Below are 23,971 nucleotides of genomic sequence, written 5' to 3'. Positions count from 1 at the left end.
CTTTGTAAATGTGTGTCTGGATAATGGAGAAGCCAGAGATTGATGGAAAGGTTAATCATTCTTGACAGATGGTATGTGCTGCTAAATCAGCATTAGGTGAAGTCAAGACTGTGTGTGTGCGTGTCTGTGTCTGTGTGTGTGTGTGTGTCTGTGTGTGTGTGTGTGTGTGTGTGTGTGTGTGAATGTGTACATACAACAATGTGTGCATGTCTGCTTGAGCGGTAATGAGCGGGTGTGAGGGGAAGGGGAGTCGGTCAGTCAGGCATCATGGAAACCAGCAGCCTCCTTAATGTATGGGGAACAAGCAGACAACATTGTAATCGCCTCCTAACGCGTGAGTGTGTGTGGGAAGGATTCTCTGTCACATGAGACACAAAGCAGCTGCTAACCAGGTGCGAGGTCGTCCGACTTCATACGAACCAACAGAAACCTTGGCAAGGTCCTTTCACAGCAACCATGGCTCAAGAGGTGGAATGACCCTACATGGAGAGGCTGTGTGTGACCTGATGAGACGCAGTAAACCTTTTGTCTAAACCTCATAAAACCTGTGGACAGCGCTTCACTGAATTGGCCAATAAAAAGCTGACATACACACGAACAGTTTTAATGCATAGCTAGTTGATTTGCAAAGACATGCATTGCAGCCACAATGCTTTCATGCGCTACATACATAACACATGATTTGGTGTAAACAAAATGCCTTCGCACAAGCAAACTCGCACAGCGACCAACGCCCCCCCACAGCACACACATAAACACATTCACACATTAGTTGTGGAAGGAAAGAGAAGGCAGCGAGCCACGGTTAGTGATAAATGTGTTTTTACATCCCGTATACACTCTCACACACAAACACTTGCAGTTACAGAAGAGGGAGGAAAGCGAAAGAGAAACAGAGAGATGCAGGTTTTGCGATGGAGGGAAAGGAGACATCGTGAATGAAATGAGGGAAACAAATTATACTTGCCATCTCCATCTCAACAGATGGGAGATATTTATGTTTATTTATAAAACATACTGTAGCTTCTGGATTTTTTTAAATCGTATTTTATATTGCAAGTATCAAACCCGCCAACCCATGGAATGACAATGTCCTTAAATGTAAACAGCCAGTACTGGTTACATATAAAAACAATGAGGAAGGAAATATTAAAAAGCCTTTCTTCTTTTGGCTAAATCATAAAAACACGGAGAGCACCCAAACCGGACAACACCGTGGTAGGGACCTGTCAATCACCAGGTAGCCCCACCCTGAAGCATACGCTGCTTTATCATCTATTTTACTCTAAATGCGAACACAATTTACAACATGAACATCATGACGTATTGAAGAAGACTTGAAACTAGAGATTGAGACCATAAACTACTGTTCACAATGTTTATTGAGGTAATAAATTAAGTGAGAAGTTTGGTCATTTTCTCATAGACTTCTATACAATCGGACTTCTTTTTGCAACCAGAGGAGTCGCCCCCTGCTGGATATTTGAAGAAATGCAAATTAAAGGCTTCATGTTTGAAAACCGGAAGTTGCTGCTTGTTTTCGACCGCTGTAGGTCTTCGTCAGCGCTTTTAACAAGCAGACAACACGGCTGTGGCCAAACCTTTATAGTAGCAACAGCCAATGGGAGACAATCACAAAACCCGGATAATAAATTAAACTGGACACTGATGTTGTTTTCAAGAAGGCTCAATCAAGATTCTTAGATCCTTTGATATCCATAAGAAGCTTCTTTATGTTTTGTGTCCTCTACTATGATGGGGCAGCAGCATCTCTATGGATGATAAAAACAGGATTAATAAGACGATCACAAAGGCTGGCTCACTGATAAAAAATGGTTCTGTATTTTAAAGGCCATCCATTACGTGGTGTTTTTAACGCGCTCAGAAGCTCATTCAGTGGGCGACTAAGGACGCCTCAGAAGATTTTTTGATTTTTTTAATTAACACTTTTAGATTAGTTTTTTTAGACGTAGCATCGTTCAGCTGTTAATCATGTCTGGAATGGCTCTTTAGGGTGTTAGTTATTTATTGTACTGTGAATGTGATGTCTAGGCCTACTGTTGTTGTTGTATGAATTGATTCGGTGGAATATGAGTTTCCCCCATTGGGGATTATTAAAGCTTTCTCATCTAATAATTATATGACACATGGCACAAATTGAAAAAAATAATGAAAACATGAAATAACATGATGAGATTACACATCATACATACATTATCCTCAGTAAGACCAGCACTAGAAAACCTGCCTTTGGTTAAGCTTCTGTATTCAGTCTCCTCCCTTTACCAAAGGTTTAATGCGTTGAATGCCCTCTATGTGCAATAATCGTTAGCATTGTGAAATGCACTGAAGTGTCGAGCCTTTGGGTAATCGCGATTCCTAATTCTAATGGCATATTTATGGTCAACGAGGCGATCCCTTGGGCGTCTTTCTTTAAGGTTTATTTCGCAATAAACATAACATAAAACGCTGTTAAACAGACCGTGACAGAGGGCTTTTCATTCTTTCTTTTTTTCTTTCCCTCTTTTAATTTTCCAAGTACACCTGTCGACGTTCTGGCATTTAGAAAGTCAAGTACAACATAACTGGAGTCCATCTTCGTAGGGAAATGTCCCCTTGGGCGTCTTTTAGTGCGGCCTATGTAGAAAAAGCCGTCCACGCAAGACAGACAGTGTGTGATGAAAGTAGTGTTGCAGTAAATGCCCGCACTGGTTGTTTGAAACAACCTATGCTTATGTTTTCCTGGCACGCGACCTCTTGAAGGCACGTGAACAATGACTGACCTCTCTCAGAGGAAGCATAATGTTGTTATACTGCAGCAGAACCTCTTAGGCTTTTGTTCACACTGTGCTGTATTTACAAAAAAAAAGCAAAGGGGCTGCGTTGGTACAGGCATTTTCTACAAGCACTGGTAAAAAGATGAAATACAATCCAGGAAGTCTGGTTTGAGTGATACATTCGAACACCAAAACAGATGTTTTAATAATATAAGTGTCAGTGAAGTTATCACGGGGTACAATCAATCTTTTGTTTTAAACACAGTGTGATGGACGTCTCTGAGATGCATCAAAGCTTCATTTCCACGGACACATCAAGCTGCTAATAATCTGTCTGACCACCGTCATATTTCACCAGCACTTTCTTCTTTGTGATGCCAACCTCTGCATTTCTCCGTGTCATGTCTGTGCAATTGAATACGTGGCGAACATGCACATCTTAAAAGGATTCAACAGCACTCAGATGTGTCGTAACGCCTGCTGCTCTTTTCATACGTCCATTGAAGATGAAGTACATCCATACAATCAAAGGAGAAAGAATACCAAAAGACCAAAAGAATAAGACATAACTTTTTCAATTTCTTGAGTCACCTTGTCCATCAGTTAGACTTCTCATAAAGGATTCATCATGTTTTGTACTTTTGCTAGTATTCAAACAAAAGCGTATTTATTTCCTTCACGAATAAGCCAGCTGTCTTTGACACGTTGGTGCCGATAGAAGTCGATCTGCAGTCTGCTTCTCTGGTGATGTTCTTCATAATTCAGCGCTGACATGTTTGGAAATTGTGACTTTATCGCTTTTAGAAACAGCAGGAAATTCCACAACATTTGATGATTGGATGGGCTTATCTTCGAGGTGTCACATCTTCCTGAAAAACAAGTGATATGCTGTAATACAGGCTCTCACGAAGATGCTCCCGCTGAGCAGTATAAATGTGTCTTCATCAATTCTCCCATCTCACACACACACACACACACACACACACACACACACACACACACACACACACGTTTACATAGGGAACTATTAGGGACTTTACATGGACTTACATTCATTTACTGGAGACTTACACTAATTCCAAAGTGGGGGACACAGCTTTGTCTTGATTCTAACATGTGTCCCTACATGTAGCCTAAGACAGGAAGACACACACACACACACACACACACACACACACACACACACACACACACACTTGTGCCATGTACCAGTGGACCAGCCTGTTCCTATAGCAGCAAGTGACCTTTACATCTGTATGTCTGTATATCTTTACATACATGTTATTAACACATCAATATGTTTTAATTTCAATGCAGTGGTTGATATTAACGACATGTACTCATGTACAAATCTGAGGTACTTTCTTTGCTTTGATGTTCTGCTAACTACTTAAACTTCCTTTAGCATGACCCACTGCAAGACTGCAACATTAATGTGATGCTTCCACAGCTTTAGCGATAATGATTCATGAACATAACACTGACGAATTATAATGTTTAAATAATGTCACAATGTGAAAGAAGCTGCTCGTATTGACGAACATGCAGAACATTACCACGTGAACCTGCAGCCCACAACGCTCTCATAGCGATGTGTACAGACTTAGTACATCACAGACACATATTTCCCTCGGGAGTTGGTAGACACCAAAAACACAGTGAGTATTGAACTCACGGTGGACAAAGCACGTGCGCTTATGTTCTCCATCACTACTGAATGCATTCAGAAGCTGTTTGCTAACAGGTTTGCCATATAAGTGCTGATGTGTCAATGCAGAGTTAAGTTAATTTAGCTGATGATACTTCCGTTTTTTTATCTAAATTAGATTTTTGATGCAGGAATTGAACTTGTAATGTATGTTTACATTGTGGTACTTTTAGGCAGCCGCCTGCAGGCGATGAAACCGACGCGATGTGAGATGTCAGGAAACCACTTTCAACATGAACTTCATACCTTAATAACTGGAATATTCCACTGCATAGAGAGCGGAGTTTTACCAAATGATTATTCATACGGTGAAACGTAGTTGGGCACTTTTACAAACGTATTCTAAATGAAGCACCTTATTCATACCTGCTATCACAGGATTTATTTCTCAAACACCGTTTGATGCTGGAAATGAGCTCTTTCTTTCACGGCACCTCACCTGACTTCCCCGCCACAAAAACAACCTCTTCTCAGCTTATTTTTGGTTTTCTGTCGCCTCAGACAGGCATTGTTTTGGATTTGTCACGAGCTTAGAGTCTGGTTCTAAAGCGAGGACGAGGGATTATTCTATTAGTCATTTTTCCTCACCGAAATAATGTACGAGGGAAGATTTAATATGGTTTTAGGTGCCGGGTGGAAGAGATCTGACTAGGCTGCAGATTTACAGTGAGGTTTCGACCAGTTTTGCATAATCCCAAGAGACATCTGTCTGTGAGTGTGAGTCCCACCTTGCAAATTTCACATTTGAAAAATTCAAATTAGATGCTTTAGGACAAGTCACACAAACAGACTTTTGCAAACACAAAAGGCAAAGATGCTAATTTCCAGCAAATAATCGTCTATTTGAGGCTAATCTTTGTTGCCCCAAAGCATGTGCGCACTTCTGATTCTTATTCAGAAGAAACCATAACTTTTTTAAAGTGTGCGCGTGTGTGTGTGTTTGTGTGTGTGTGTGTTTGTGTGTGTAGTGTGAGGTAAACCCTCAACCACAAACATTCCAGATCTGTTTATCAGTTTATATTATTTGTTTATTGGTTTTTCCATATTTGCAGATAAGAAGGACTTTTTACTCAAGTTATCTGAGTTCCCTACACACACACACACACACACACACACACACACACACACACACACACACACACACACACACACACACACACACACACACGTGCATCTGTCTGTTATGCTCGGTAGTTCCTCTGCATACAAAATACCCTTCCTCTTATTTGCAATTTGTTTTCTTTGTTTTAGGTTTTGTTTTCCTGGCGCGTCGCGTTGCTAGACAATCGTCTGTCACATCTCGGAGGCGTCTGTGCACGTGCGGCGTGGATGTGTGGGCCCGGCCGTGTTAAAGCGAGGAGAAGTTATGTGGCTGATTTTGATCTTCTTTCAACTGTCAGCCGGCTCGGCATTCACTTCTCTCCGTCTGTCTTTTGCTCTGTCTCACTTTCTACAGCTGTCACCGACACGCTGCGGAGACAAATGAGCCACGAGGTTTGCTGACAGGATCTTCCCGGGACATTTTTTCTCTCACATGCATGTGCTACTGCTTTTGCTAAGCTTAGCAATTGAACATAAGCATATTATTACCATCTACATGTTGATATATTAGCAAAACAGACACAGCTGTTCTTATACTTATGCAAAACATCTAGTATGACTTCCGCATATTTTCCGTATGTAGAGGAGCAGGAGCAATGTTTGGATACAAAGCTGCTCATGAAACAATCAGATCACTGTCGGGCTTCGACCTCGGCAGGTCCTCATAGGGATTCACATCAGGAGACAATAGCTGCCTGACCTTTTTATGCATTCATTCAAAACTCCACAGTACTTCTGCTCCTCTACACGCGAGCGTGTGACGTTTGCTCTTTTGCACATGTTTGAAGATTTCAACCAAGAGCATTGATGTTTGTCCATCTCAAGATCAACTCATTGAGCACACCGCCATCTTTTTAAACTCATTTGTGTTACATTACAGTTCATTAGACGCTTTTGTCCAAAGCGACACAATAAGTACAAACAATCATGAGGATAGAACTCCGAACAGCAAGAATCTTGCAGGTACATTAACTTCAAACAGGTGAAATCCTTTAAGTGCAGAACAACAGCTTCAAATAAGCCAAACAGAAGTGCAACATACAGAAACAATAGCATACACTGTTACTGTGTCGTAGGGTGTGAATAAAAGGATCTGCTACAGTGCAGCTTCTTGTATGGATCAACCTTCATTAAGCCTTTTCTAAGAAATAAGCATTAATATTTTAAGAATCAACAGAATAAAAGTTAAATATTGTTGAACTAAATTGTTAATATTTTATTAAGCGCTTCGTTTGAACTGGAGACGTGTTGGAACTACAGTGTAACACTGCGCTTGCAGATTAGTTTATTTGTTTTCGAATAATAAAACTTTTTACGATAATTAATGACTTGACAATATTGAGATTTGTGCAGTGCGGATAAACAGATTTATTACTGCTGTAGAATGTGGAGGGAATGAGAAGGTTGGAGTAAAATAAATTACAACATCTTTATCTCCTGCGGAAAACCCAAAGAGACTATAAATGTATGCAGATGTATTCCAGAGAGAGACAGGAAGTGGGAGATTTAACAGCTTTACACCATTATTTATGGGAATTGTGGTCTTAATTTGAACAAAACTCACACAAACAAGGAACAAAGAAGCTATCGACGTTCTCTAATATGGTCTGCTTTGTAATTATGCATTTGACAAAAAAAATATCAATATTTACAAATGGCACACGTAGCACTTGTTCAGTCAGGAAGACACACATGGATAATTAGAGTGTGGTAGTGATGACGGCTGAAATGTGTCTGCTGCCTCTGTGATTTATCAATAAACCAAGATGGATCTGCTCTACGTGTGGCTCCGACTCGTCTAATTTGGATGTTTATCAAAGTCTACATCCAACCTGAGAGATATTGGACGACTTTAATGGTATCGGGACTGGCAGGGCGTGCTTCTTCTTCCTAATTTATCACATCAGCGCTTGCTATATTTAAGTAACTCCTCATCTCTGTCTTGGTTTCTTTGTCATCTTGAAGAAAAGGACTAAAAAGTCAAGTCAAGGGGTCAGATGCACAAAATTAAAAACATGCAACATTTAATATATAAATATACATATTTAATTTTTTTATATATAAAATATAATATAAATATATATATAAAAAAAGAAAAAGAAAATATACATAAATAAATAAATATGAATATATATAAATAAATATGTATATATAAATATATATATATATATATATGGCTAAATGTCTGTTTTAAAAATAATATTTTTAGAATCAGATTTGTTAATAAAGATTCTATTCTTTTTCAAAAATCTGATATTTACATTTTTTATAAAAGTAACATTTTTACTTCCTGGACGTGTTTTTGTTCATTACAATATGATCTTGAAAATAATGAACTCAACATATGCAGAGTTCACTCCATGAAGGAACACTGACACACCTCCATTAAACCTGCTCCGAGCGTAATCTTAAATCATCATCGTTGGCCAGAAAATGAGACCTGCTCTGTTCTCAGTCGTGCACAGTCAGCATACACTAACAGCCCCGCAGCAGCCATTGTATCATTACGCACCATTACATAGCGCCAGTCATAACGGCCTCGTGATTGATCACTCAGGAGCGGCTGTGATTTATTATTTGACGTGTTTTTACTGCACTTTTGGACTGAAGTGTAAAGCTGCTCTGTCCTCGCTGGAATAAAGATCATGGTTGAAGTAATAACAATGTGTGAGACTCTATTGAGACCTCACGACTTGTGAACAGATTATTTGGACACTGTGGAGTCGAGTCAGATATATATTTTTGTATTTCTTACAAACAAAACAAATACTTTCAATGCATAAATATGCAAACTGTGATCATGCGAGCCCTGATTGTTGCTATCCTGTTTATTTGCATTGCTCCAGGATTTTGCCAGGTCAACATGTAAAATACGGAGGTACATTTTAAGTTAAGTTCTGAAAGAGTTAAGTCTCCATTAAAGTCTTAATCTCAAGTTGTGTGCATAGCACTCATTACTGCCGGGTAAATATTGCAAAAGCAGAATGCAAGTTATTAAGGGGACGTGCTATTAAGGTTTCTTTTCTGAGCACTTTCAAAACACCTTGAGTTCGAGGCTGCACTTTCTCCTTTTATATATTACTGATTTGTTTTCCCGATGACATTGTACAGGAGACGCAATTCTTGCCTGGTACCACACACAGCGTGTGCGAGTACTTAAGTGACATAATGGTAGGATAAATAACGGCAACTCCTCTCCGTATAATGCAAGACAACTCAACAGCACCACAAAATGACCACAAAGCTGAATCACCGCCTCTCGAAAACAGTTCCAATGAAAACATTACAACCATCATCATTTGTTGCACGTCTGCCGTATAAGACTGCATTAGTTTGAGCTAAGTGTCGCTAACAAACTGTAAATGCCTTAAAAATGCTAAATCAGAAGGGCGTGATTTAAGTCCGTATAAATAAAATTGACTTGGCTTTGCCCATATCACAGAAGTCTGTGCTCACTAATGAAAACAATGTGTGTGTGTGTGTGTGTGTGTGTGTGTGTGTGTGTGTGTATGTGTGTGTGTGTGTGTGTGTGTGTGTGTGTGTGTGTGTGTGTGTGTGTGTGTGTGCATAAAGTCTACCGTTTGGTTTTTTAATAAATACCCATTTCTGAGTGAAAGTGACACATGCATTGTTTTGGTGCGTGTGTATCATTTATTCATCCGCCCACTGTGCTCCACAAGACGCACAGAGCAGCACTTGTCTTTCCTGTCTGATATATCTGCCCTCTTGTAATCTGAAATTCCACTTTCCCCCAAAACCCCTCGTCTCTCCGTGCACTCGGTTCACACCCAACCAGCCCTCTATTTCTCTCTCAGGCCCCCCTTTCTCCTCCCTCTATATTTTTCTTTCTCATTCTCTCACACACTCAAGCTTATGCCAAGTTGTTCAATTTGAGCTCTCCATCTTCTTTCCCACACACACACACACACACAAAACACACACACACACACACACACACACACACACACACACACACACACACACACACACACATACACAGATAGAGGTAAACACAGTCTGGCAAAAATAGCATTCATCTCTGTATCCATCTCTGATTCTGGGCTCAAAGATGAGAATCCTTTGGCAGGAAATTCTCTCTCTCACACACACACACACACACACACACACACACACACACACACACACACACACACACACACACACACACACACACACACACACTCTATCTCTCTCTTTCTATCTCAACACAAATTGAATCTATGGTCTTGACAGGGCAAGAGGACGGGGAGGACGAATAAAAATCACCTCATTACACACACCCCTCGCACACACACTTACAGGCAGACAGACATACACAAACAGGTCATTCACATGCATTAGCGATGGAAATAGCAAGGCCTTGAATCCTGGTCAAACTTCATTTGGTGTGTAAACGCTGACAGACGAGGGCAGGAGGCCACACGGGACCCGAGAAGCTGTTTGTGTACGTTCGGAGCAACAATGATGTGCACAGTTGTGGAGGTTGGAATGATGATTATTATGATTAAACTGATAAATGATGAAGGTCACAGTGACGATAATGATGATGTTCTCTCAATCGTTATCTCGTCCCTTCCCTCAGCGATGAAGACCGTGATTTTTCGGCTGCACATAAATGTTGTCGATGGCGTCTGTGATAACTCCAGGTTAGACTGACGACTTCCCGCAGTGCGACCGTGACTGCAATTTAGAGTCCGCGGTGCTGCTGAAGAGATTATTGATCTCGGACGACAGGTTAGATATAATCGTAACAAGATCGGCAAACTCTCCCGCTGTTCATTTTTTGTTAAGAATCTTAATTTGGGCACAGCTCTGATAGACAAGGAGTCTGGCAGGTTTCAGGGACATTTCTTAATTATTTAGTGCGTTCTTATGAAGTATGTTATAAAGGGATGTAGAATTGGTATGTTGGCCACATGGGGGCAGCAGAAACAAGAATGAAAACGATGCTCACATATTATCAGTTTTTAAAGTGTGCACATTTTGCTGAACCACTGCGTCAATGCTAGGGAAACGGCAAATGCTCAAATGTAATGTCATTAAAGTCTCTTAACTGGCTTACTAATGTCTGATGCACATTAATATCTATATAATAATATCTAAAGTTTAACCAACATTAACCAACATAGGCTACTGGTCATAGCAGATCAAGTAAGTGACTTTTATTACCTATGAATTAAGCATTTTATTTGTATAACAATTAAATAATAATACATTTAAGTTGATATTGGAAAGTTTTAGGAATCAATTGCCTATTTAAAAATCCAGCAGATACTGAAAACAGTAACATTTGGGCTGTAAAAAAACAAAAAAAGAATGTTCCAGAGATCTGAGGGAAACTGAAAATATTGATAATGGACACTTTAAAGTTAGCACACGTTAACCCCTGAATCACAGTCATTTAGAGTTAAGTCCACCTTGTCCAAGATGTTCATTTTCCCAGCATCACACGGTACGGACACAAATGGAAAGGTTAAAAAAGGTGACCACTGTGGCAACAGGAGCCTAAAGGTTAGTGAAGCAGGGGAGTGACACACAGTCCCTGCTTAGGGCTGGAACCAAAACTGTAGAAATACTGAGGTCACGAGTCCCAGCTCCCCCCCCCCCCCCCAACACTCCCACCCAAAACGTGAAAAAGAGGCTTTAAAATGTATTAATTATTTCATATCTTATTTATTAAGTTAATTATTCAATTGTATATGTTTATTTCTTACTTCATGAAGGTCAAGCGTGAAGGCTTTGAAACATGAAGGCTGTTTGAAAGCCGTCTTCAAATCTTCAATGTTTTTCAAGAAAAGGAGTCAATTGAAATATACTGAGTCTAAACATACTGGAATCAGCATAAAATATGCACCGAGTGCTATTTAATTGTAGAATATCACTTCCCTCAGGTTGCCAACTTCCCAGATAAAACACAGAGTACACAGCCTCAGTGTCCTCACACAGATCTGTCTCCACGTCACTGAGTCACACATCAGACTTTGGTTTTACTTGGAAACGTCCAGGTGTGAACGTGTGTAACTACAACAATATTAATCTGAGAGAATTCCTTCTGTAATTTGAGGGAACCTCAACACTGACACACAGCTGCTAACACTCCTCCCTTACAGACGGGAGAATAATCACAATGTGATGAAGTGCATTTCATACGGCTTCACTGATCTGATGCTGATTTGAGGAAAGATTGAGAGGAAAAAACAGACCGGCGAGAAATATACATCGTACTGTAATGTTCGACATGATGAGCTACAGCTCCGTCACTCCATACACACACAGCTTGAGGCATTGAGCAGCTCTGTTTTTCTGGTACAAAGCCCGCCGTCCTTGGGCAGCCGTAACCCTTAAACCTTTGACAGCTCACAATTCCTCATAAAGGGAAAAGAAAAATAGTATTTTCACGCAACACAAAACACACTCTTGTATTTGTGTCAGATAACGAGAAAATCACATGATGAATATTCTGCTCACTCTAGAGCATGCGTGTGTGCTCTTGTATGCCTGCATTGTAAGCAGACTTTATGTCTAAAGTTTATTCTTAAAATTTGCTGCATGCCATTTTCTGTCTGGACCGTTAAAGCAATGTTTTGTATTCTGCTGACGTCTTCTCATCTTGCAGGGAAGGCTGGCGCTCAGAAGCAGAGACAGAGAGCATGAAAAATGGAAACAGACAGAGGCAAAGAGGAAGGAAGAAAGTTTTTTACCTTTTTGTTTTTGGAGATGGAGGACCTCTGTGAACCAGCAGAGCCTTCAGTCTCGGTGCGCTTTTCACATCACTATCAAAAAGAGAGAAAACGGGGGAGAAGGGACGGGTGGAGACAGAGGGTGGTTAGAATGACAAAGGTGAGAGATTTTGAAAATCATTTGACAGCGTCACAGTCTGACACATTAAAAAACCCAAAACAGGGAAAGCTAAGCATCAGGGAAGAAAAGAACACTGGGGTAAAGGGAAACTCGTTAAATTATAATAAAAAAATATATTTATATAACACAATTATTAGGACACCTCAAAGCTCTATGTGTGTCAGAGGAGGAGGAGAGATGGACGGAGAAATGGGACACAAGAGAAAGAAAAGTGAGGGATTGTTGAAATAAGGGCCGTGTGAAGAGAAAACAGAGGGGGATTCCCATTAGAGAGACGGATGAAGGGACGGCTGAGGATGACAGCAACATCTGACAGTTGGCAATGATGATGGACAGAGAGAAGGAGACGGCGAGAAAGAGCTCCTATTTCCAAGGCTAATGTAAGTCTGTGCCTCACAGGAAAAATACAATTTCATACTGAGACTGAACAACCTTCTCTGTGCTCTCTGTCACATGACTAGATGTCAAGTAGACCTTTGTGTGAGAACAAGTGTACTTTTAGTCTATAAAGGGATATAAGAAAAAAGACTTAAATGATTCAGACTGTAGACAAAACAATAAGAGTAAAGCTGCAATAGACCAGCATAGAAAACTACCCATTACTGTAAAGTGTTTCTGGTATGTTGTTTAATTTAGCGAGTGTTAGCTCCTGCTAAAGCTCTGAATAAGTTGAAATATCCATCTTCAGCTGACATTTTAATGTATAAAAAAAAAAAAGCCTGTGAAAGGATGTTTAATATGCACTCGACGGCTGTATACACGATACCCTAAAAGTCTGAGGCAAAAGGTTGAAGACATGTTCCTGTATTTGCAGCGTATAGAGCTAGTTAGCCCTAGCGTCATAGTACAGATAAAAACGTAATGACAATTAGCATTCATCCGTACCCTAACCTTTGGATGGTTTGGATATAGAAATTGGACAAACAACAGGTAATTATTGCCTGACTTCTTTATTAAAACAACAGGTTGTTATGCTGCAGTACTCTTTGACCTGCAGTATAAAACCTGTTACCAGCAGGGTGTCGCAAAATCAACCAGGAATACATAATGCTAGGTCGCTGTAGTTAGATAGTTAGCAATGCATGCTAACATTTCATTTAGAGCAGACACGTGGTTTAATCCATTACTTTTGCTCTTGTGTTTTGATTTTGGGACGGCTAAAGCAAATACACGACCCTCCAAACTCTTTTCATTCACATGTACTGCTTCAACATGTGGGCATGCCAGCTGTTCCTATTTACAGGTGTTCAGCTATGATCACACACTATGTTATGATACACTATCAGGTGTTCCTGATATTTTGTCCACCCCTGTAAGTCTATTAAACCTGGTCCTCATGCTAATAAGTGTTATTTGATTCCCTTGTAGCACATTTCCAAATGCCAAGTGTATTTGCAGAACTCCGAATTAGATTTCATGAAATAATAATCGCAGCTAAATAATCAGATTATCTACGTTTTGTATGATAATTTAATGCAAATTGACTGAATATTTATTTTATGAGTGCACTATTCTGACAAGTATAGTCTTCTGTCAAGGTGCTTTTCTGCATTATAACCTCTTTATGGTATAATTTGCCAAGCAAAGGTTGTCATTGGAGCAGCATTGTGACTCAAAATCAAAGTCTTTGATTTAAAGTGAGTAGGGTTCTTCATGTAAATCATATTTGATAGCATTTTCCTGACATGGAGTTAGCGCGGAGAATTAAACGAATATACGCTAGGTACTTTAGGTTGATTGTATGTGAAAATCCTTCTCATATTTCATCAACGTGTGTGTCATCACCTGGTCTCTGGTTCTCCAAAATGACACATACTTTACGGTGTACTAACTAAAACAGCTTTGGGACACGTCTGAGTCAAGCATCATTGCATTCACACCTGACGTTGAATAGTCTGTGGTTTTTCTATTAGCCGTTTTCTCCCCTTTCCTGAGTACTTTATGGAGCTGACATAAAACTTGAGCATGAAGGTTATTTCTTGACCTTCTCTCAGTTTACCTTTTCCTACACTGCTGTGTGATTTAATGGTTAGTATTATGTGCTCTAGTAAAGCAGAAGTGTTTTTACTAAACTGAGATGTTGTCCCTCAACCCACACGTAGTATATCTGTGTGACATTGTTTCAGGTTTTACAAGGTCAAAAGTTACAAGAGACTCAAGTCAAGTCCCAGAGTAATCAAGTCTTAAACAAAGTCATTAAGTCTAAAGTTTACAGCTGTAGTCTTTACTTTGAACTAAATCCATTCCATCTACTGCAACTTGCACAATCAAAAGAAAAGCAAGGAAGAAGAAATATGGAAATAAATATCCCTGTTACAACAACACACTCACACATGTATCAACACACTGCAGCTTGCTTTCTTATTTGCAAGAGAGCCGTTGGAGCCTGAGGATGTAGAGATGGACAGAACCAACAAGGAGACAGAAAGACCGGATGAGGGAGAGAGGAATGCTGGGAAATAAGGGAACGCCAGAGTGAAAAGTCAAAAAGAGCAAACTGTTACAAATGAACAGCAATTGAGTGTAATTGACAGCTGAAAGTTATTGCTAACACGTGTATTGAGTTGTGTTTTTGTGTGTCCATGCAGGCAATGAAGACAAACTCTCACACACACACACACACACACAAACACACACACACACACACACACACACACACACACACACACACACACACACACACACACACACACACACACACACACACACACACACTGTACCATGAAGACAATTTTGTTAAAGGAGGATTGTTTGGCTCCAGTCCACCTGGCCAATATCTACATCATTTGACATAAAACAAACTAAAAAAGAAAACTCACTGAAAACATCACAAATGAAAATCATTCAGGTAAAGCAGCATGAAGTGGAGGATGAAACAGAAGAGGTGCAGTAGCTTTGGGAGAAAAACAAAAGAGAAACAAAAGGGCAAAACACGAGGGGGAAAGATGGATGAGGAGCCTGCAGGAAAAAACAATAACTAAAAACTCAGGCAGTGATGAATTACTGCTGGCAAATTAGCTAAACATAGAAACTACTACTGAACTGTCACGCACACACATTCACAGACACACACGCAACCATCTTTTGCTATTCCTTGTGCATCAGCAGTGCGTTTGCTCCTCTGTAGTCCCCTTGGCTGCGAATGGAGAGAGTGTTTATTGTTATCCTCACAGATTGGTGTCTGTAAAGGCTAAAAAACACAGTGACCAGCGAGCCCAGGAGCCGTGTGGGTGAGTCAGACTCAGCTGGTCTCCAACAGTGGGAGGTCTGCAGCGTGGGATATCTAATTTATTGTGGAAAAAAACTAAAAGAATCAAGTTAGCTGCAGGCAAGCCCAGGGCGCACCGAGCCGGTTATGCCAGCCTGGGTCGGACTCCTCTGAATGTCACATTGACTGCAAAGCAACATGTGCTGTATGTGATATTTACCATGTGACGTATGTTTTATTATGCGACAATGAGGAAAGTCTAAGTACAAGGTATGTAAAATATTTTAAAAAATCACCAATTCCTTAATACTTCCTTAATACGATACCGGGGCGGTACATAACGTGACGCAAGATATTTTTAGCTTTGCTTTTTGCTGGTGTGAAAGGGCGGGAAAACCCATTTAAACAGTGTGAAGGTGAAGGCTGCGTTTCAGGTGGCAGGTATGTCGTTGAATCTCAGTTAGTTGATAAACAGATGCAGTTGGTGGAGATGCCATAGTATTTAATTTATTTATTTATTTTCACAGCTTTTTAAATTATGACACAACAGTGCATTTTCCATTTAGATTCTGCCAAAACAAGCCATATGAAATATGTGTTTTTATATTGTCTGTGTTGTTAAAGACGCTGTTCACACACGTGGTTCACACCAAAACCGGCACCGGTCAGGTTTAGCAGCGCACTTGTTTCAAAGTGTAAACTATTGGAATAGAAATTGAGGGTGAAGTCATAGAAGAGCAGCAAAAAACTCATATATATTTAGTGGTTACATTTCATGTCCATGTTGATTAGTGCACGATGAGGTCACCATGAAAGATTCGGCTTTCCAGGGAATGTCCATTTCAGTGTGTTTTTAAAGCTGCACAAATCAATATGTGTCATCCATGGATGAATTGAGTTTATTTGAAAGGGGTCACTCTTAGGTGATAATAATCTGCGGGCTCATCACTGACTTTGAAGTTCTCCTCAACTCTACAAAGCTTTTAAGTGTCTCTCAGCACATTGCTTTGATTTTTACAGCCCTCAACTTTTGGTTCAGTGGTTTGGTTCACCCTGATCGCTCTCATCAACCTTGTTCTAGCTGCAGAAGGTAGTGTTTTTTATGTGAAGAGAGCTGTAAAAGCCCTCCGCACACCACCTGCCCAGCACCAGACAGCAGGCCGACAAAATTTAGTGACTAGCTGATGAACATCGTGAAGCATTTAGCAGCTACTGATTCAGATATTTCCCTCAGGAGTTGGCGGAGACCAAAATCAGAGCTAAAAACAGCAAGCATATTTGACTTGGAGATTCGCATTTGCAGCCAGAAACACGACTCTACAAAAATGCTAATGTCTCTCAGTGTCTGCTAGATAGTAAATAAATCACTGATTGCTAACACGTTCATCTTAACAACTTTATAAGGTGATATTATGTCAATGTTGAATTTACAGCTTGTTGAACTGGCCCCAAATGGCTACTTATTGACTTTATCAACTACTGTATCAACAAGAGCACTTGATCTAATGTATGCAAAAGCAGAACTTGAAGCTACTTGTACAGCCACCTTCTCCTCGACCGGAAAATCAGACTATGGCTCAATCCTTCTATGCTTTGGAGCAGAAACCTGTCGCTGTCAGGATTGTGTTTAGTCTCAGGAGTGTGTGACGGTCTACTGGACTGTTAATGAATACACAGACTCGAACCTGCTCTGTGGGACATCAAAGAACTCTCCCACGGCATTACGGATTACTTCACTGTTTGTGTGGACACTTAAGATTCAAACAAAAAAACACTTTTCCAAAGGACAAACTCTGGATGACAAAGCCATCAAATCCCCTCTAAAAAGGAAGAAGAGCGCTCTCAGGGGCTTGGGACTGGGAGAGGGAGCTAAAGAGGGGAATGGAGGATGGGAAGAACACCTACCAGGAGAGGACAGAGAACAATCTGCGGCATAAACAGTCTGAAGGAGGCATGGATTGTGGTGAGAAGAATAGAGCCGGCAGCCAGGCAACAAACTAAGACAAGAACAAGTGGACTGCTTACAGGGGAAACAGCTAGCTTGTAAAACTTTCATACAGACTATGAGCTTGCACTTGAGCTTGATGACCCTTCCCACTCCATAAGCACAAGTGTATACACTGATGGCAGCACTGTGGTGACACAGTGTTGTGTTAAAGTCCATCAGGCTTTTATCATTGAAATAGCTACTTTTTGGTAGATGCATCAGAAATTGTTCTTTAGGCCTCTGAGTGGACTGCTAACTTCCAGCTGAGCAGGGAAGGACATGGACACGCAAATTAACATGCACTGGTAATTGTAGTTTATTTGCATTTTTTTAGCAGTGGTATTAGGGATGCAACAAATGTCATTGATTACTAAAATCCGCCAATTTGCATAACATGCGTCGGCGGCGCTCAAAGCATGGATTCCCCTGAGAATAAGCTGCAGCTAAAAAACCTCACCTAAAATCCTCTGGAAGTATTTTAGACGTAAACCCAACAATGTGGTGCTCTGTAATCTCTCCAAATTGGAAATGGCTTATCACAGCAGCACAACTGCTATGCATGAACACGAAAGCGGAAACATCCCGGAGCGCTTTGACAAGACCGCAGCAGCAGCAGGACGGCAACGTTCTGTTTACTTTATGTCCCCATCCATGCATGATGTATCAGGATTATCATCTTGTAGAACGCGTTTCTATTGGTAATAGTCACTTAAAATTGATTTTCTAGAAGTAATTGCTGTGAAAATGGCTTAGGTTAGGTCTTAGGTCAACCTTTCTGTGGCCAAGGCACACCAAAGACCAAGCCAAAATCTCAAGGCACACCTGTATTCATATCTGGGCAAAATACCCTCTATAAAAGCGTTTTTCAAACTGGTTTGTGCGACGGACGGACAGGGGTGCTGTCGAAGGTTTGTGCGACAATGCGCAAGGCAGGGAGAAAACAAAAAACTTGAATTTCAGGGTGTGCGGGGTTCCTTTGGGGGAATATATATGTATGCTGTCGGAGCTCTGGTGCGATGGGCTGTCGGAGTGCTGTCGGGGCTCTGGTGCGAGGGGGGAGGGGGGTATCGGAGCTCCGGTACGAGTGCTGTCGGAGAAAATTGATAAAAAAAAAAGTTGGATAATTTCCCATGGCATACCTGACGATCTCTCACGGCACACTAGTGTGTGGTTGAAAATCACTGGGTTAACTTTACAGATGGTGTCTCTATACTAGGTATCACAATACCCCGCCGTTTAAACCAGTACAATACCCCATTTTATTATCACTACATTAAGAATGATAATGTTTTAGTTCAGCAGGGGAACGTAATCTTGAAGACGTGGGTTTTAAGGGCTTGCTTGAACGATGGGAGAGTGTTTGACTGTCTGACGTGGTTTGGGAGGGCATTCCAGAGGGAGGGTGCAGCAACTGAAAAGGCCCTATCACCCCAGGTCCGGAGTTTGGTCCTGGTGGTCTTTAGGGTGTTTGCATCTGTGAGCAAGCGGGTAGCAGAGTTTTAGACGTACTGAAGAGAGTAGTCGAGTCTGGAAGGGATGAGGGCATGGATGAGGGTTTTGGCAGCGGTAAAGGACAAGGAAGGTCGGAGGCAGGCAATGCTCCTGAGGTGGAAAAAAAGCAGTTTTGGTGATGTGGTTGACAGGGGGGAGGAACGAGAGGGTGGGGTTGAGGATGATTCCGAGGTTGCAGACCTTGGCGGAGGGGGTGAAGGAGTTAGAGATGATGTGGGCTTGAGGAGTTTGTTGATGGTAGAGAAAAGTGTTTTGGGGGTTGTTGGAGCCTGATTGGATCGTGGGTGGAGCGAGTTGAATCAGAAGTCAGAAGGGAATGTAAGGTTTGGTTCGGGGGGACCCGAGGTTTAGGACAAGAATGGGGTTTGAATGGATAATGCAGCGGTTTTTGATGGATTGTCGATGTAGTGTTGCTATTCCGTCCTGGATGTTTAGGCAGGTATCTGTATCAAAGTCGTCATTTTTGTATCGTGGCAACACTAGTTACAGACTGTTGTTAAAGTGGTGTGGTGTGGTCACAATCTGTGTTTCTATATTGAGGAATAAAACACCTCATAATAGGAGGCGCAGTGTTAAAGAATACTTATGGAGATAGCTGCTCCTCTCACTCCAATGCCAGTGTACTTTCTCCTCAGTAGATACAGGTTTGGTCACTCATTCTTCAGCCATGTGGCAGGACTAGAACTGTTTCCATGCTAAATACAAACATCACATTAGCTTGAAAGTTAAAGTGGATTGCAGTGCAAAGTTTGTTGCTGCTGTTGTCTAGCTGTAAGTCGGTGCCCACTGATGGGAAAAGTAATATTGACTGCAGTGATTGATGCAGAAATGTTTTGACTGGCACAGACGGTAGGTGCAATCATAAAATATTTAATATGAAATTCTTTCATTTAAGTACTGATTTTTTAAATGTAATTACGTATGCCGCAGTGGAAAAATACATTGCAATTTCATTTCCGTTGGACTTTAATATAAAGTGCAGTCAGAGTTGTGGTATTAAAGATCATAATTGAACTCCTCGGCTTTGAGGCAAAACACCATTGTTCTTAGTCATTACTCCCAGCATGCTCTGCTGGGACTTTCCCTGTCTGGCAGGGTGTCGAACCCGCTTCCCCGCGTCGCCTGACAATGTTTTTCCAGGCATGGAGCTAATCTCTCCTCCAAACAAATGGAAATGAATTCAGAAGCAACTGCAGATACAAAATGCCATGAATCACAACTCTCATTTCTCTCGTCTGTCTGCATACACAGTCACGGGGGGGAAAAGAAACGTTTCCCATTTCCTGCTAATAGCAGCACTCGCAGACACACAGACCCACACGTGATCGGGTCAGCGATCGGCTGTTGCATATTGGGCAAAGTTATTAGTCATTACTGCTGCACACGTCCACAGAATAACACACAAACACGTCCACACACACACACACGCCTGGAAACACACTGCCTTTAAGCTAAAGGCTGATTAACTAATGAGCTGTCATGGTGACAGATACTGCCATTTAATTGGCTGGTAAATGAGGCAATTAAGAATTCAATACAGAGATGCACATCAGAGAAGGAGAATATTGGGCTTTCTGTACATTATGTGTAAATACCTAATACATTTCTACAAGTGGCTAAATGAGACCACTAAACTAAAAAAATACGTCATCCCTGCACTACTCTATTCTTTCTCTCTCTCTCTCCCTCGTTTCTCTTTTCCCTACCAACTCCACCATCTACTGGCTCAGTTTACAGCCTCTGTCCAACCCTTTTCCCATCATTCCCTCTTTCTTATTCTCACTTTTTCCTGTCTTTTGTCTCTCTTCCTGTCTGGTCAATCATTCAATCCATCAAACTTTATTTGTACAGCAGCTTTCACACAGGTTAGTGCAGTTCAAAGTGCTTTACAGAGGTGCTTTACAAGTGTGGACCAGAAAAACAACAGAAAAGTCAAATTCAGCAATTTAAACAATTATAAAAATGTAATGAAATTGAAGTAAATCAGCGGTAACCGCCATATGAGCACCAGCAGAGCAACGGCCATTAGACACACACAGGGACAAACGAAGAATAGAAAGGCATATATGGAGATTTAAGTGATTTGATGATCTGGCAGGTGAGTTATACACATGTATATTCAGTTTATTTGGTAAAGAGCTCCCTATGTATACATATACATATACATATGCATATGCATATGCATATACATACACATACACATATACATATACATATACATATACATATACATACACATACACATGTACATATACACATACACATACACATATACATACACATACACATACACATACACATATACATATACATATACATATACATACACATACACATTACACATATACACATACACATACACATACACATATACATATACATCACGTATACATACACGTATGCATACACATATACAGGCTCTGGTGAAACAGAAAGTGCAGCTCCTTTTCTAGCACACCTGAGTCTGCATGCTGCTCCGGGTTGCCAGGTGTGTCTTTGTCCACCAGCCTCAGTGGCCAAGTCCTTTAGACTGTATGTAGTTAGTGTTTCTGGTGAACTACAGTGTGCAGGTAATCTGCTACTTAGCATTAGAGCTGCAACAATTAGTTGATCGGCAGAAAAATAACTATTTTGATAATCGATTACATCATCTCTTGTACAAAAAAGTCAGAAAATGCATGTACTGTATGTCTTTGGGGTTTAGACGGACAAAACAATACATTCAAAGACATCACCTTGGACTTGTGGGGAACTGGGATGAACCTTTTTCACTATTTTCGGACATTTTCTAGATCAAATGATGAATCAATTAACGGGCAGATTCATCGATAATGAAAATAATTGTTAGTTGTAACCCTACTTGGCATTTTCTGTTAAGATTGACTAGAATTGAGTCCTCTCTCATCTTTCTCCATTTCTTCCATGTCTTCTTCTTTCTCTCTCTTGGTCTCCTGCTTCGTCATGCACATGGCCACTGTGAAGAACCTTGGTCTCATGCCTCATGTATAATTTCTGTAAACATTTCTGTATTTTCGTGTGTGTGTGGTGTGGGTGTGTGTGTGTGTGTGTGTGCGTGTGTGTGAGCGCACATGTTATCTTGTATGAGTGAGCCAGTAATGACCAAGCACAGCAGATCAGTGACCTTCGCACGTACTTTTAATTTTAAAACTGGCCGTGAATAATAGATCAAGTTGGAATAAAACAGCAGAGGATAAAATATGAATTAAAATAATCTGAATTACAGAGATGTGAGCCGAGGGAGGGAGGAGAGGGAGATATGTGTGTGAGTGTGTGCGGGGGAGGGATGGAGGGAGAAAAGGAGTCGGCACATCTCAAAGAGAATGGATGAGTGGATGTAGATGAATGACACTTCAGGGGTTTCTTATTTATAAAGACAAATGGCTCGGCAGCTACTTATGTACAGGCCAACACCAGTAGTTCAAGGTATAGTTTCACCCAGAACACCATGTGCACATTGAGCCTCCTTCTCCCTGCAGAAATGAGAAACTGTTTCCAACACATTTTGGTTAATGGTATTAACAGTGTCTTTATTGCTGCAAAGAGAAGTCAAAAAGCTCACCTTGGAGTAAAGATGAAGATTACTTAACTGAACCAAAGTTAAAGCTAAATTGAAAACACAATGTTTACCTCTGCTGATGGAAATCATCGGAAAATGAATCTGACCTCTTTTATGCTTTAGTCTTTTGACTATTTCTGTTCTGTGGCAGAATTGAGATTCGTCTCGTAATGAATTTGTCCAGATTAACTGACAAAAAGCAAACGAAATGCAATTTTCAGTGTTTACGCACCAAACAGCCACTACAAACACTTTATAAGAGGCTTAACGGCAACAAAAAAGAAGCAAAAATAAGGGATTCATGAAATGTACGACTGAAATAGTACTAAAGATGTAACATTGTGAGAGTGAAATTGGAAATAAATAATGAAATAATCAAACGGCAATAACAGTGGTGTTCAGACCTCAATACACAAGTTTGTGTTCTTAAGTATATTTTGTTGTTTGTTGGAAAATATCAGTAACTCACAGAGATCAATAATGCTGATTGGGGGAGAGTGTAATAAATGTATGTGTTTGTACAGATTTTGGATTATTTTTGGGTTAAATTGGATCATTTTTTGCAAATTAATGGAACAGTTACGATCCAAAATAATTAGTTTTTTTTTGCCGTTTACTTTTCTGTTGAGCTTTTACGCAGGTTTATTAAAGTGCACAGAAACCAATAAACAGCTTTAGATCCGTCGAGGCTTTCCTTCATTCAGCTGATGAGAGATTTATACTATCTGAGACCAGCAGCAGAACCTCTCACCGGGCGTCTGATACACAAAGCAAAAGTGTATTTCACACTAACTAAACTATGTTGGATGAAGTGGAGACTGAAGCCAGTTAATCAGACTTCTATGAGTCAGCGCGCACAGATCGGCACGACCTCCTGGCCTTTCTGAGCTCCTCCTTCTCTTTTACTTCATCATGCAAAGTTAGGGTCTTACTTTCTGTCACTACAACTTTGATTAGACTTTTCAGGATGTGTCCTTCTTCATCTTTTTTCTTTTGGAGATCTCCTGCCACTCCATCCCATGGAAAAATCTATCAAGACTTCCAACTTTGAAGTCCTCCAGATAGCGAATGATCAAAACAAACGAGTTCTCGCTCATCAGCAAACCATCGACTGCTCCGCCACAGATGCTCATTAAATTCAGAGATTGTAAAAATGAGCTCTGAGAGAGACAACCTTATGGCCGCTCTTTGCCTTGCGCTGGTGCAGAGGAATGAGACGGGAGGAATACTGCGAGAGAAA

At 40.7% G+C, this 23,971-nt stretch overlaps 1 protein-coding gene across 1 annotated transcript in view; it reads right to left on the bottom strand.

Moving 5' to 3' along the window:
• Positions 1-12,401, bottom strand: part of LOC115005704 (protein ELFN1-like) — a 39,130-nt gene extending 26,729 nt beyond the window's left edge. Inside the window, 1 exon segment of the mRNA XM_029427649.1 lies at positions 12,288-12,401. The gene's annotated coding sequence lies outside the window, so the exon portion shown is untranslated.
• Positions 12,402-23,971: the final 11,570 nt, after the last annotated feature.

Source organism: Cottoperca gobio, unplaced genomic scaffold, assembly GCF_900634415.1.
Source record: "Cottoperca gobio unplaced genomic scaffold, fCotGob3.1 fCotGob3_347arrow_ctg1, whole genome shotgun sequence".
NCBI lineage: Eukaryota > Metazoa > Chordata > Actinopteri > Perciformes > Bovichtidae > Cottoperca > Cottoperca gobio.
The sequence above is the reverse complement of the archived record's forward strand: the minus strand, read 5'-3'. Positions and strand labels throughout refer to the sequence as shown.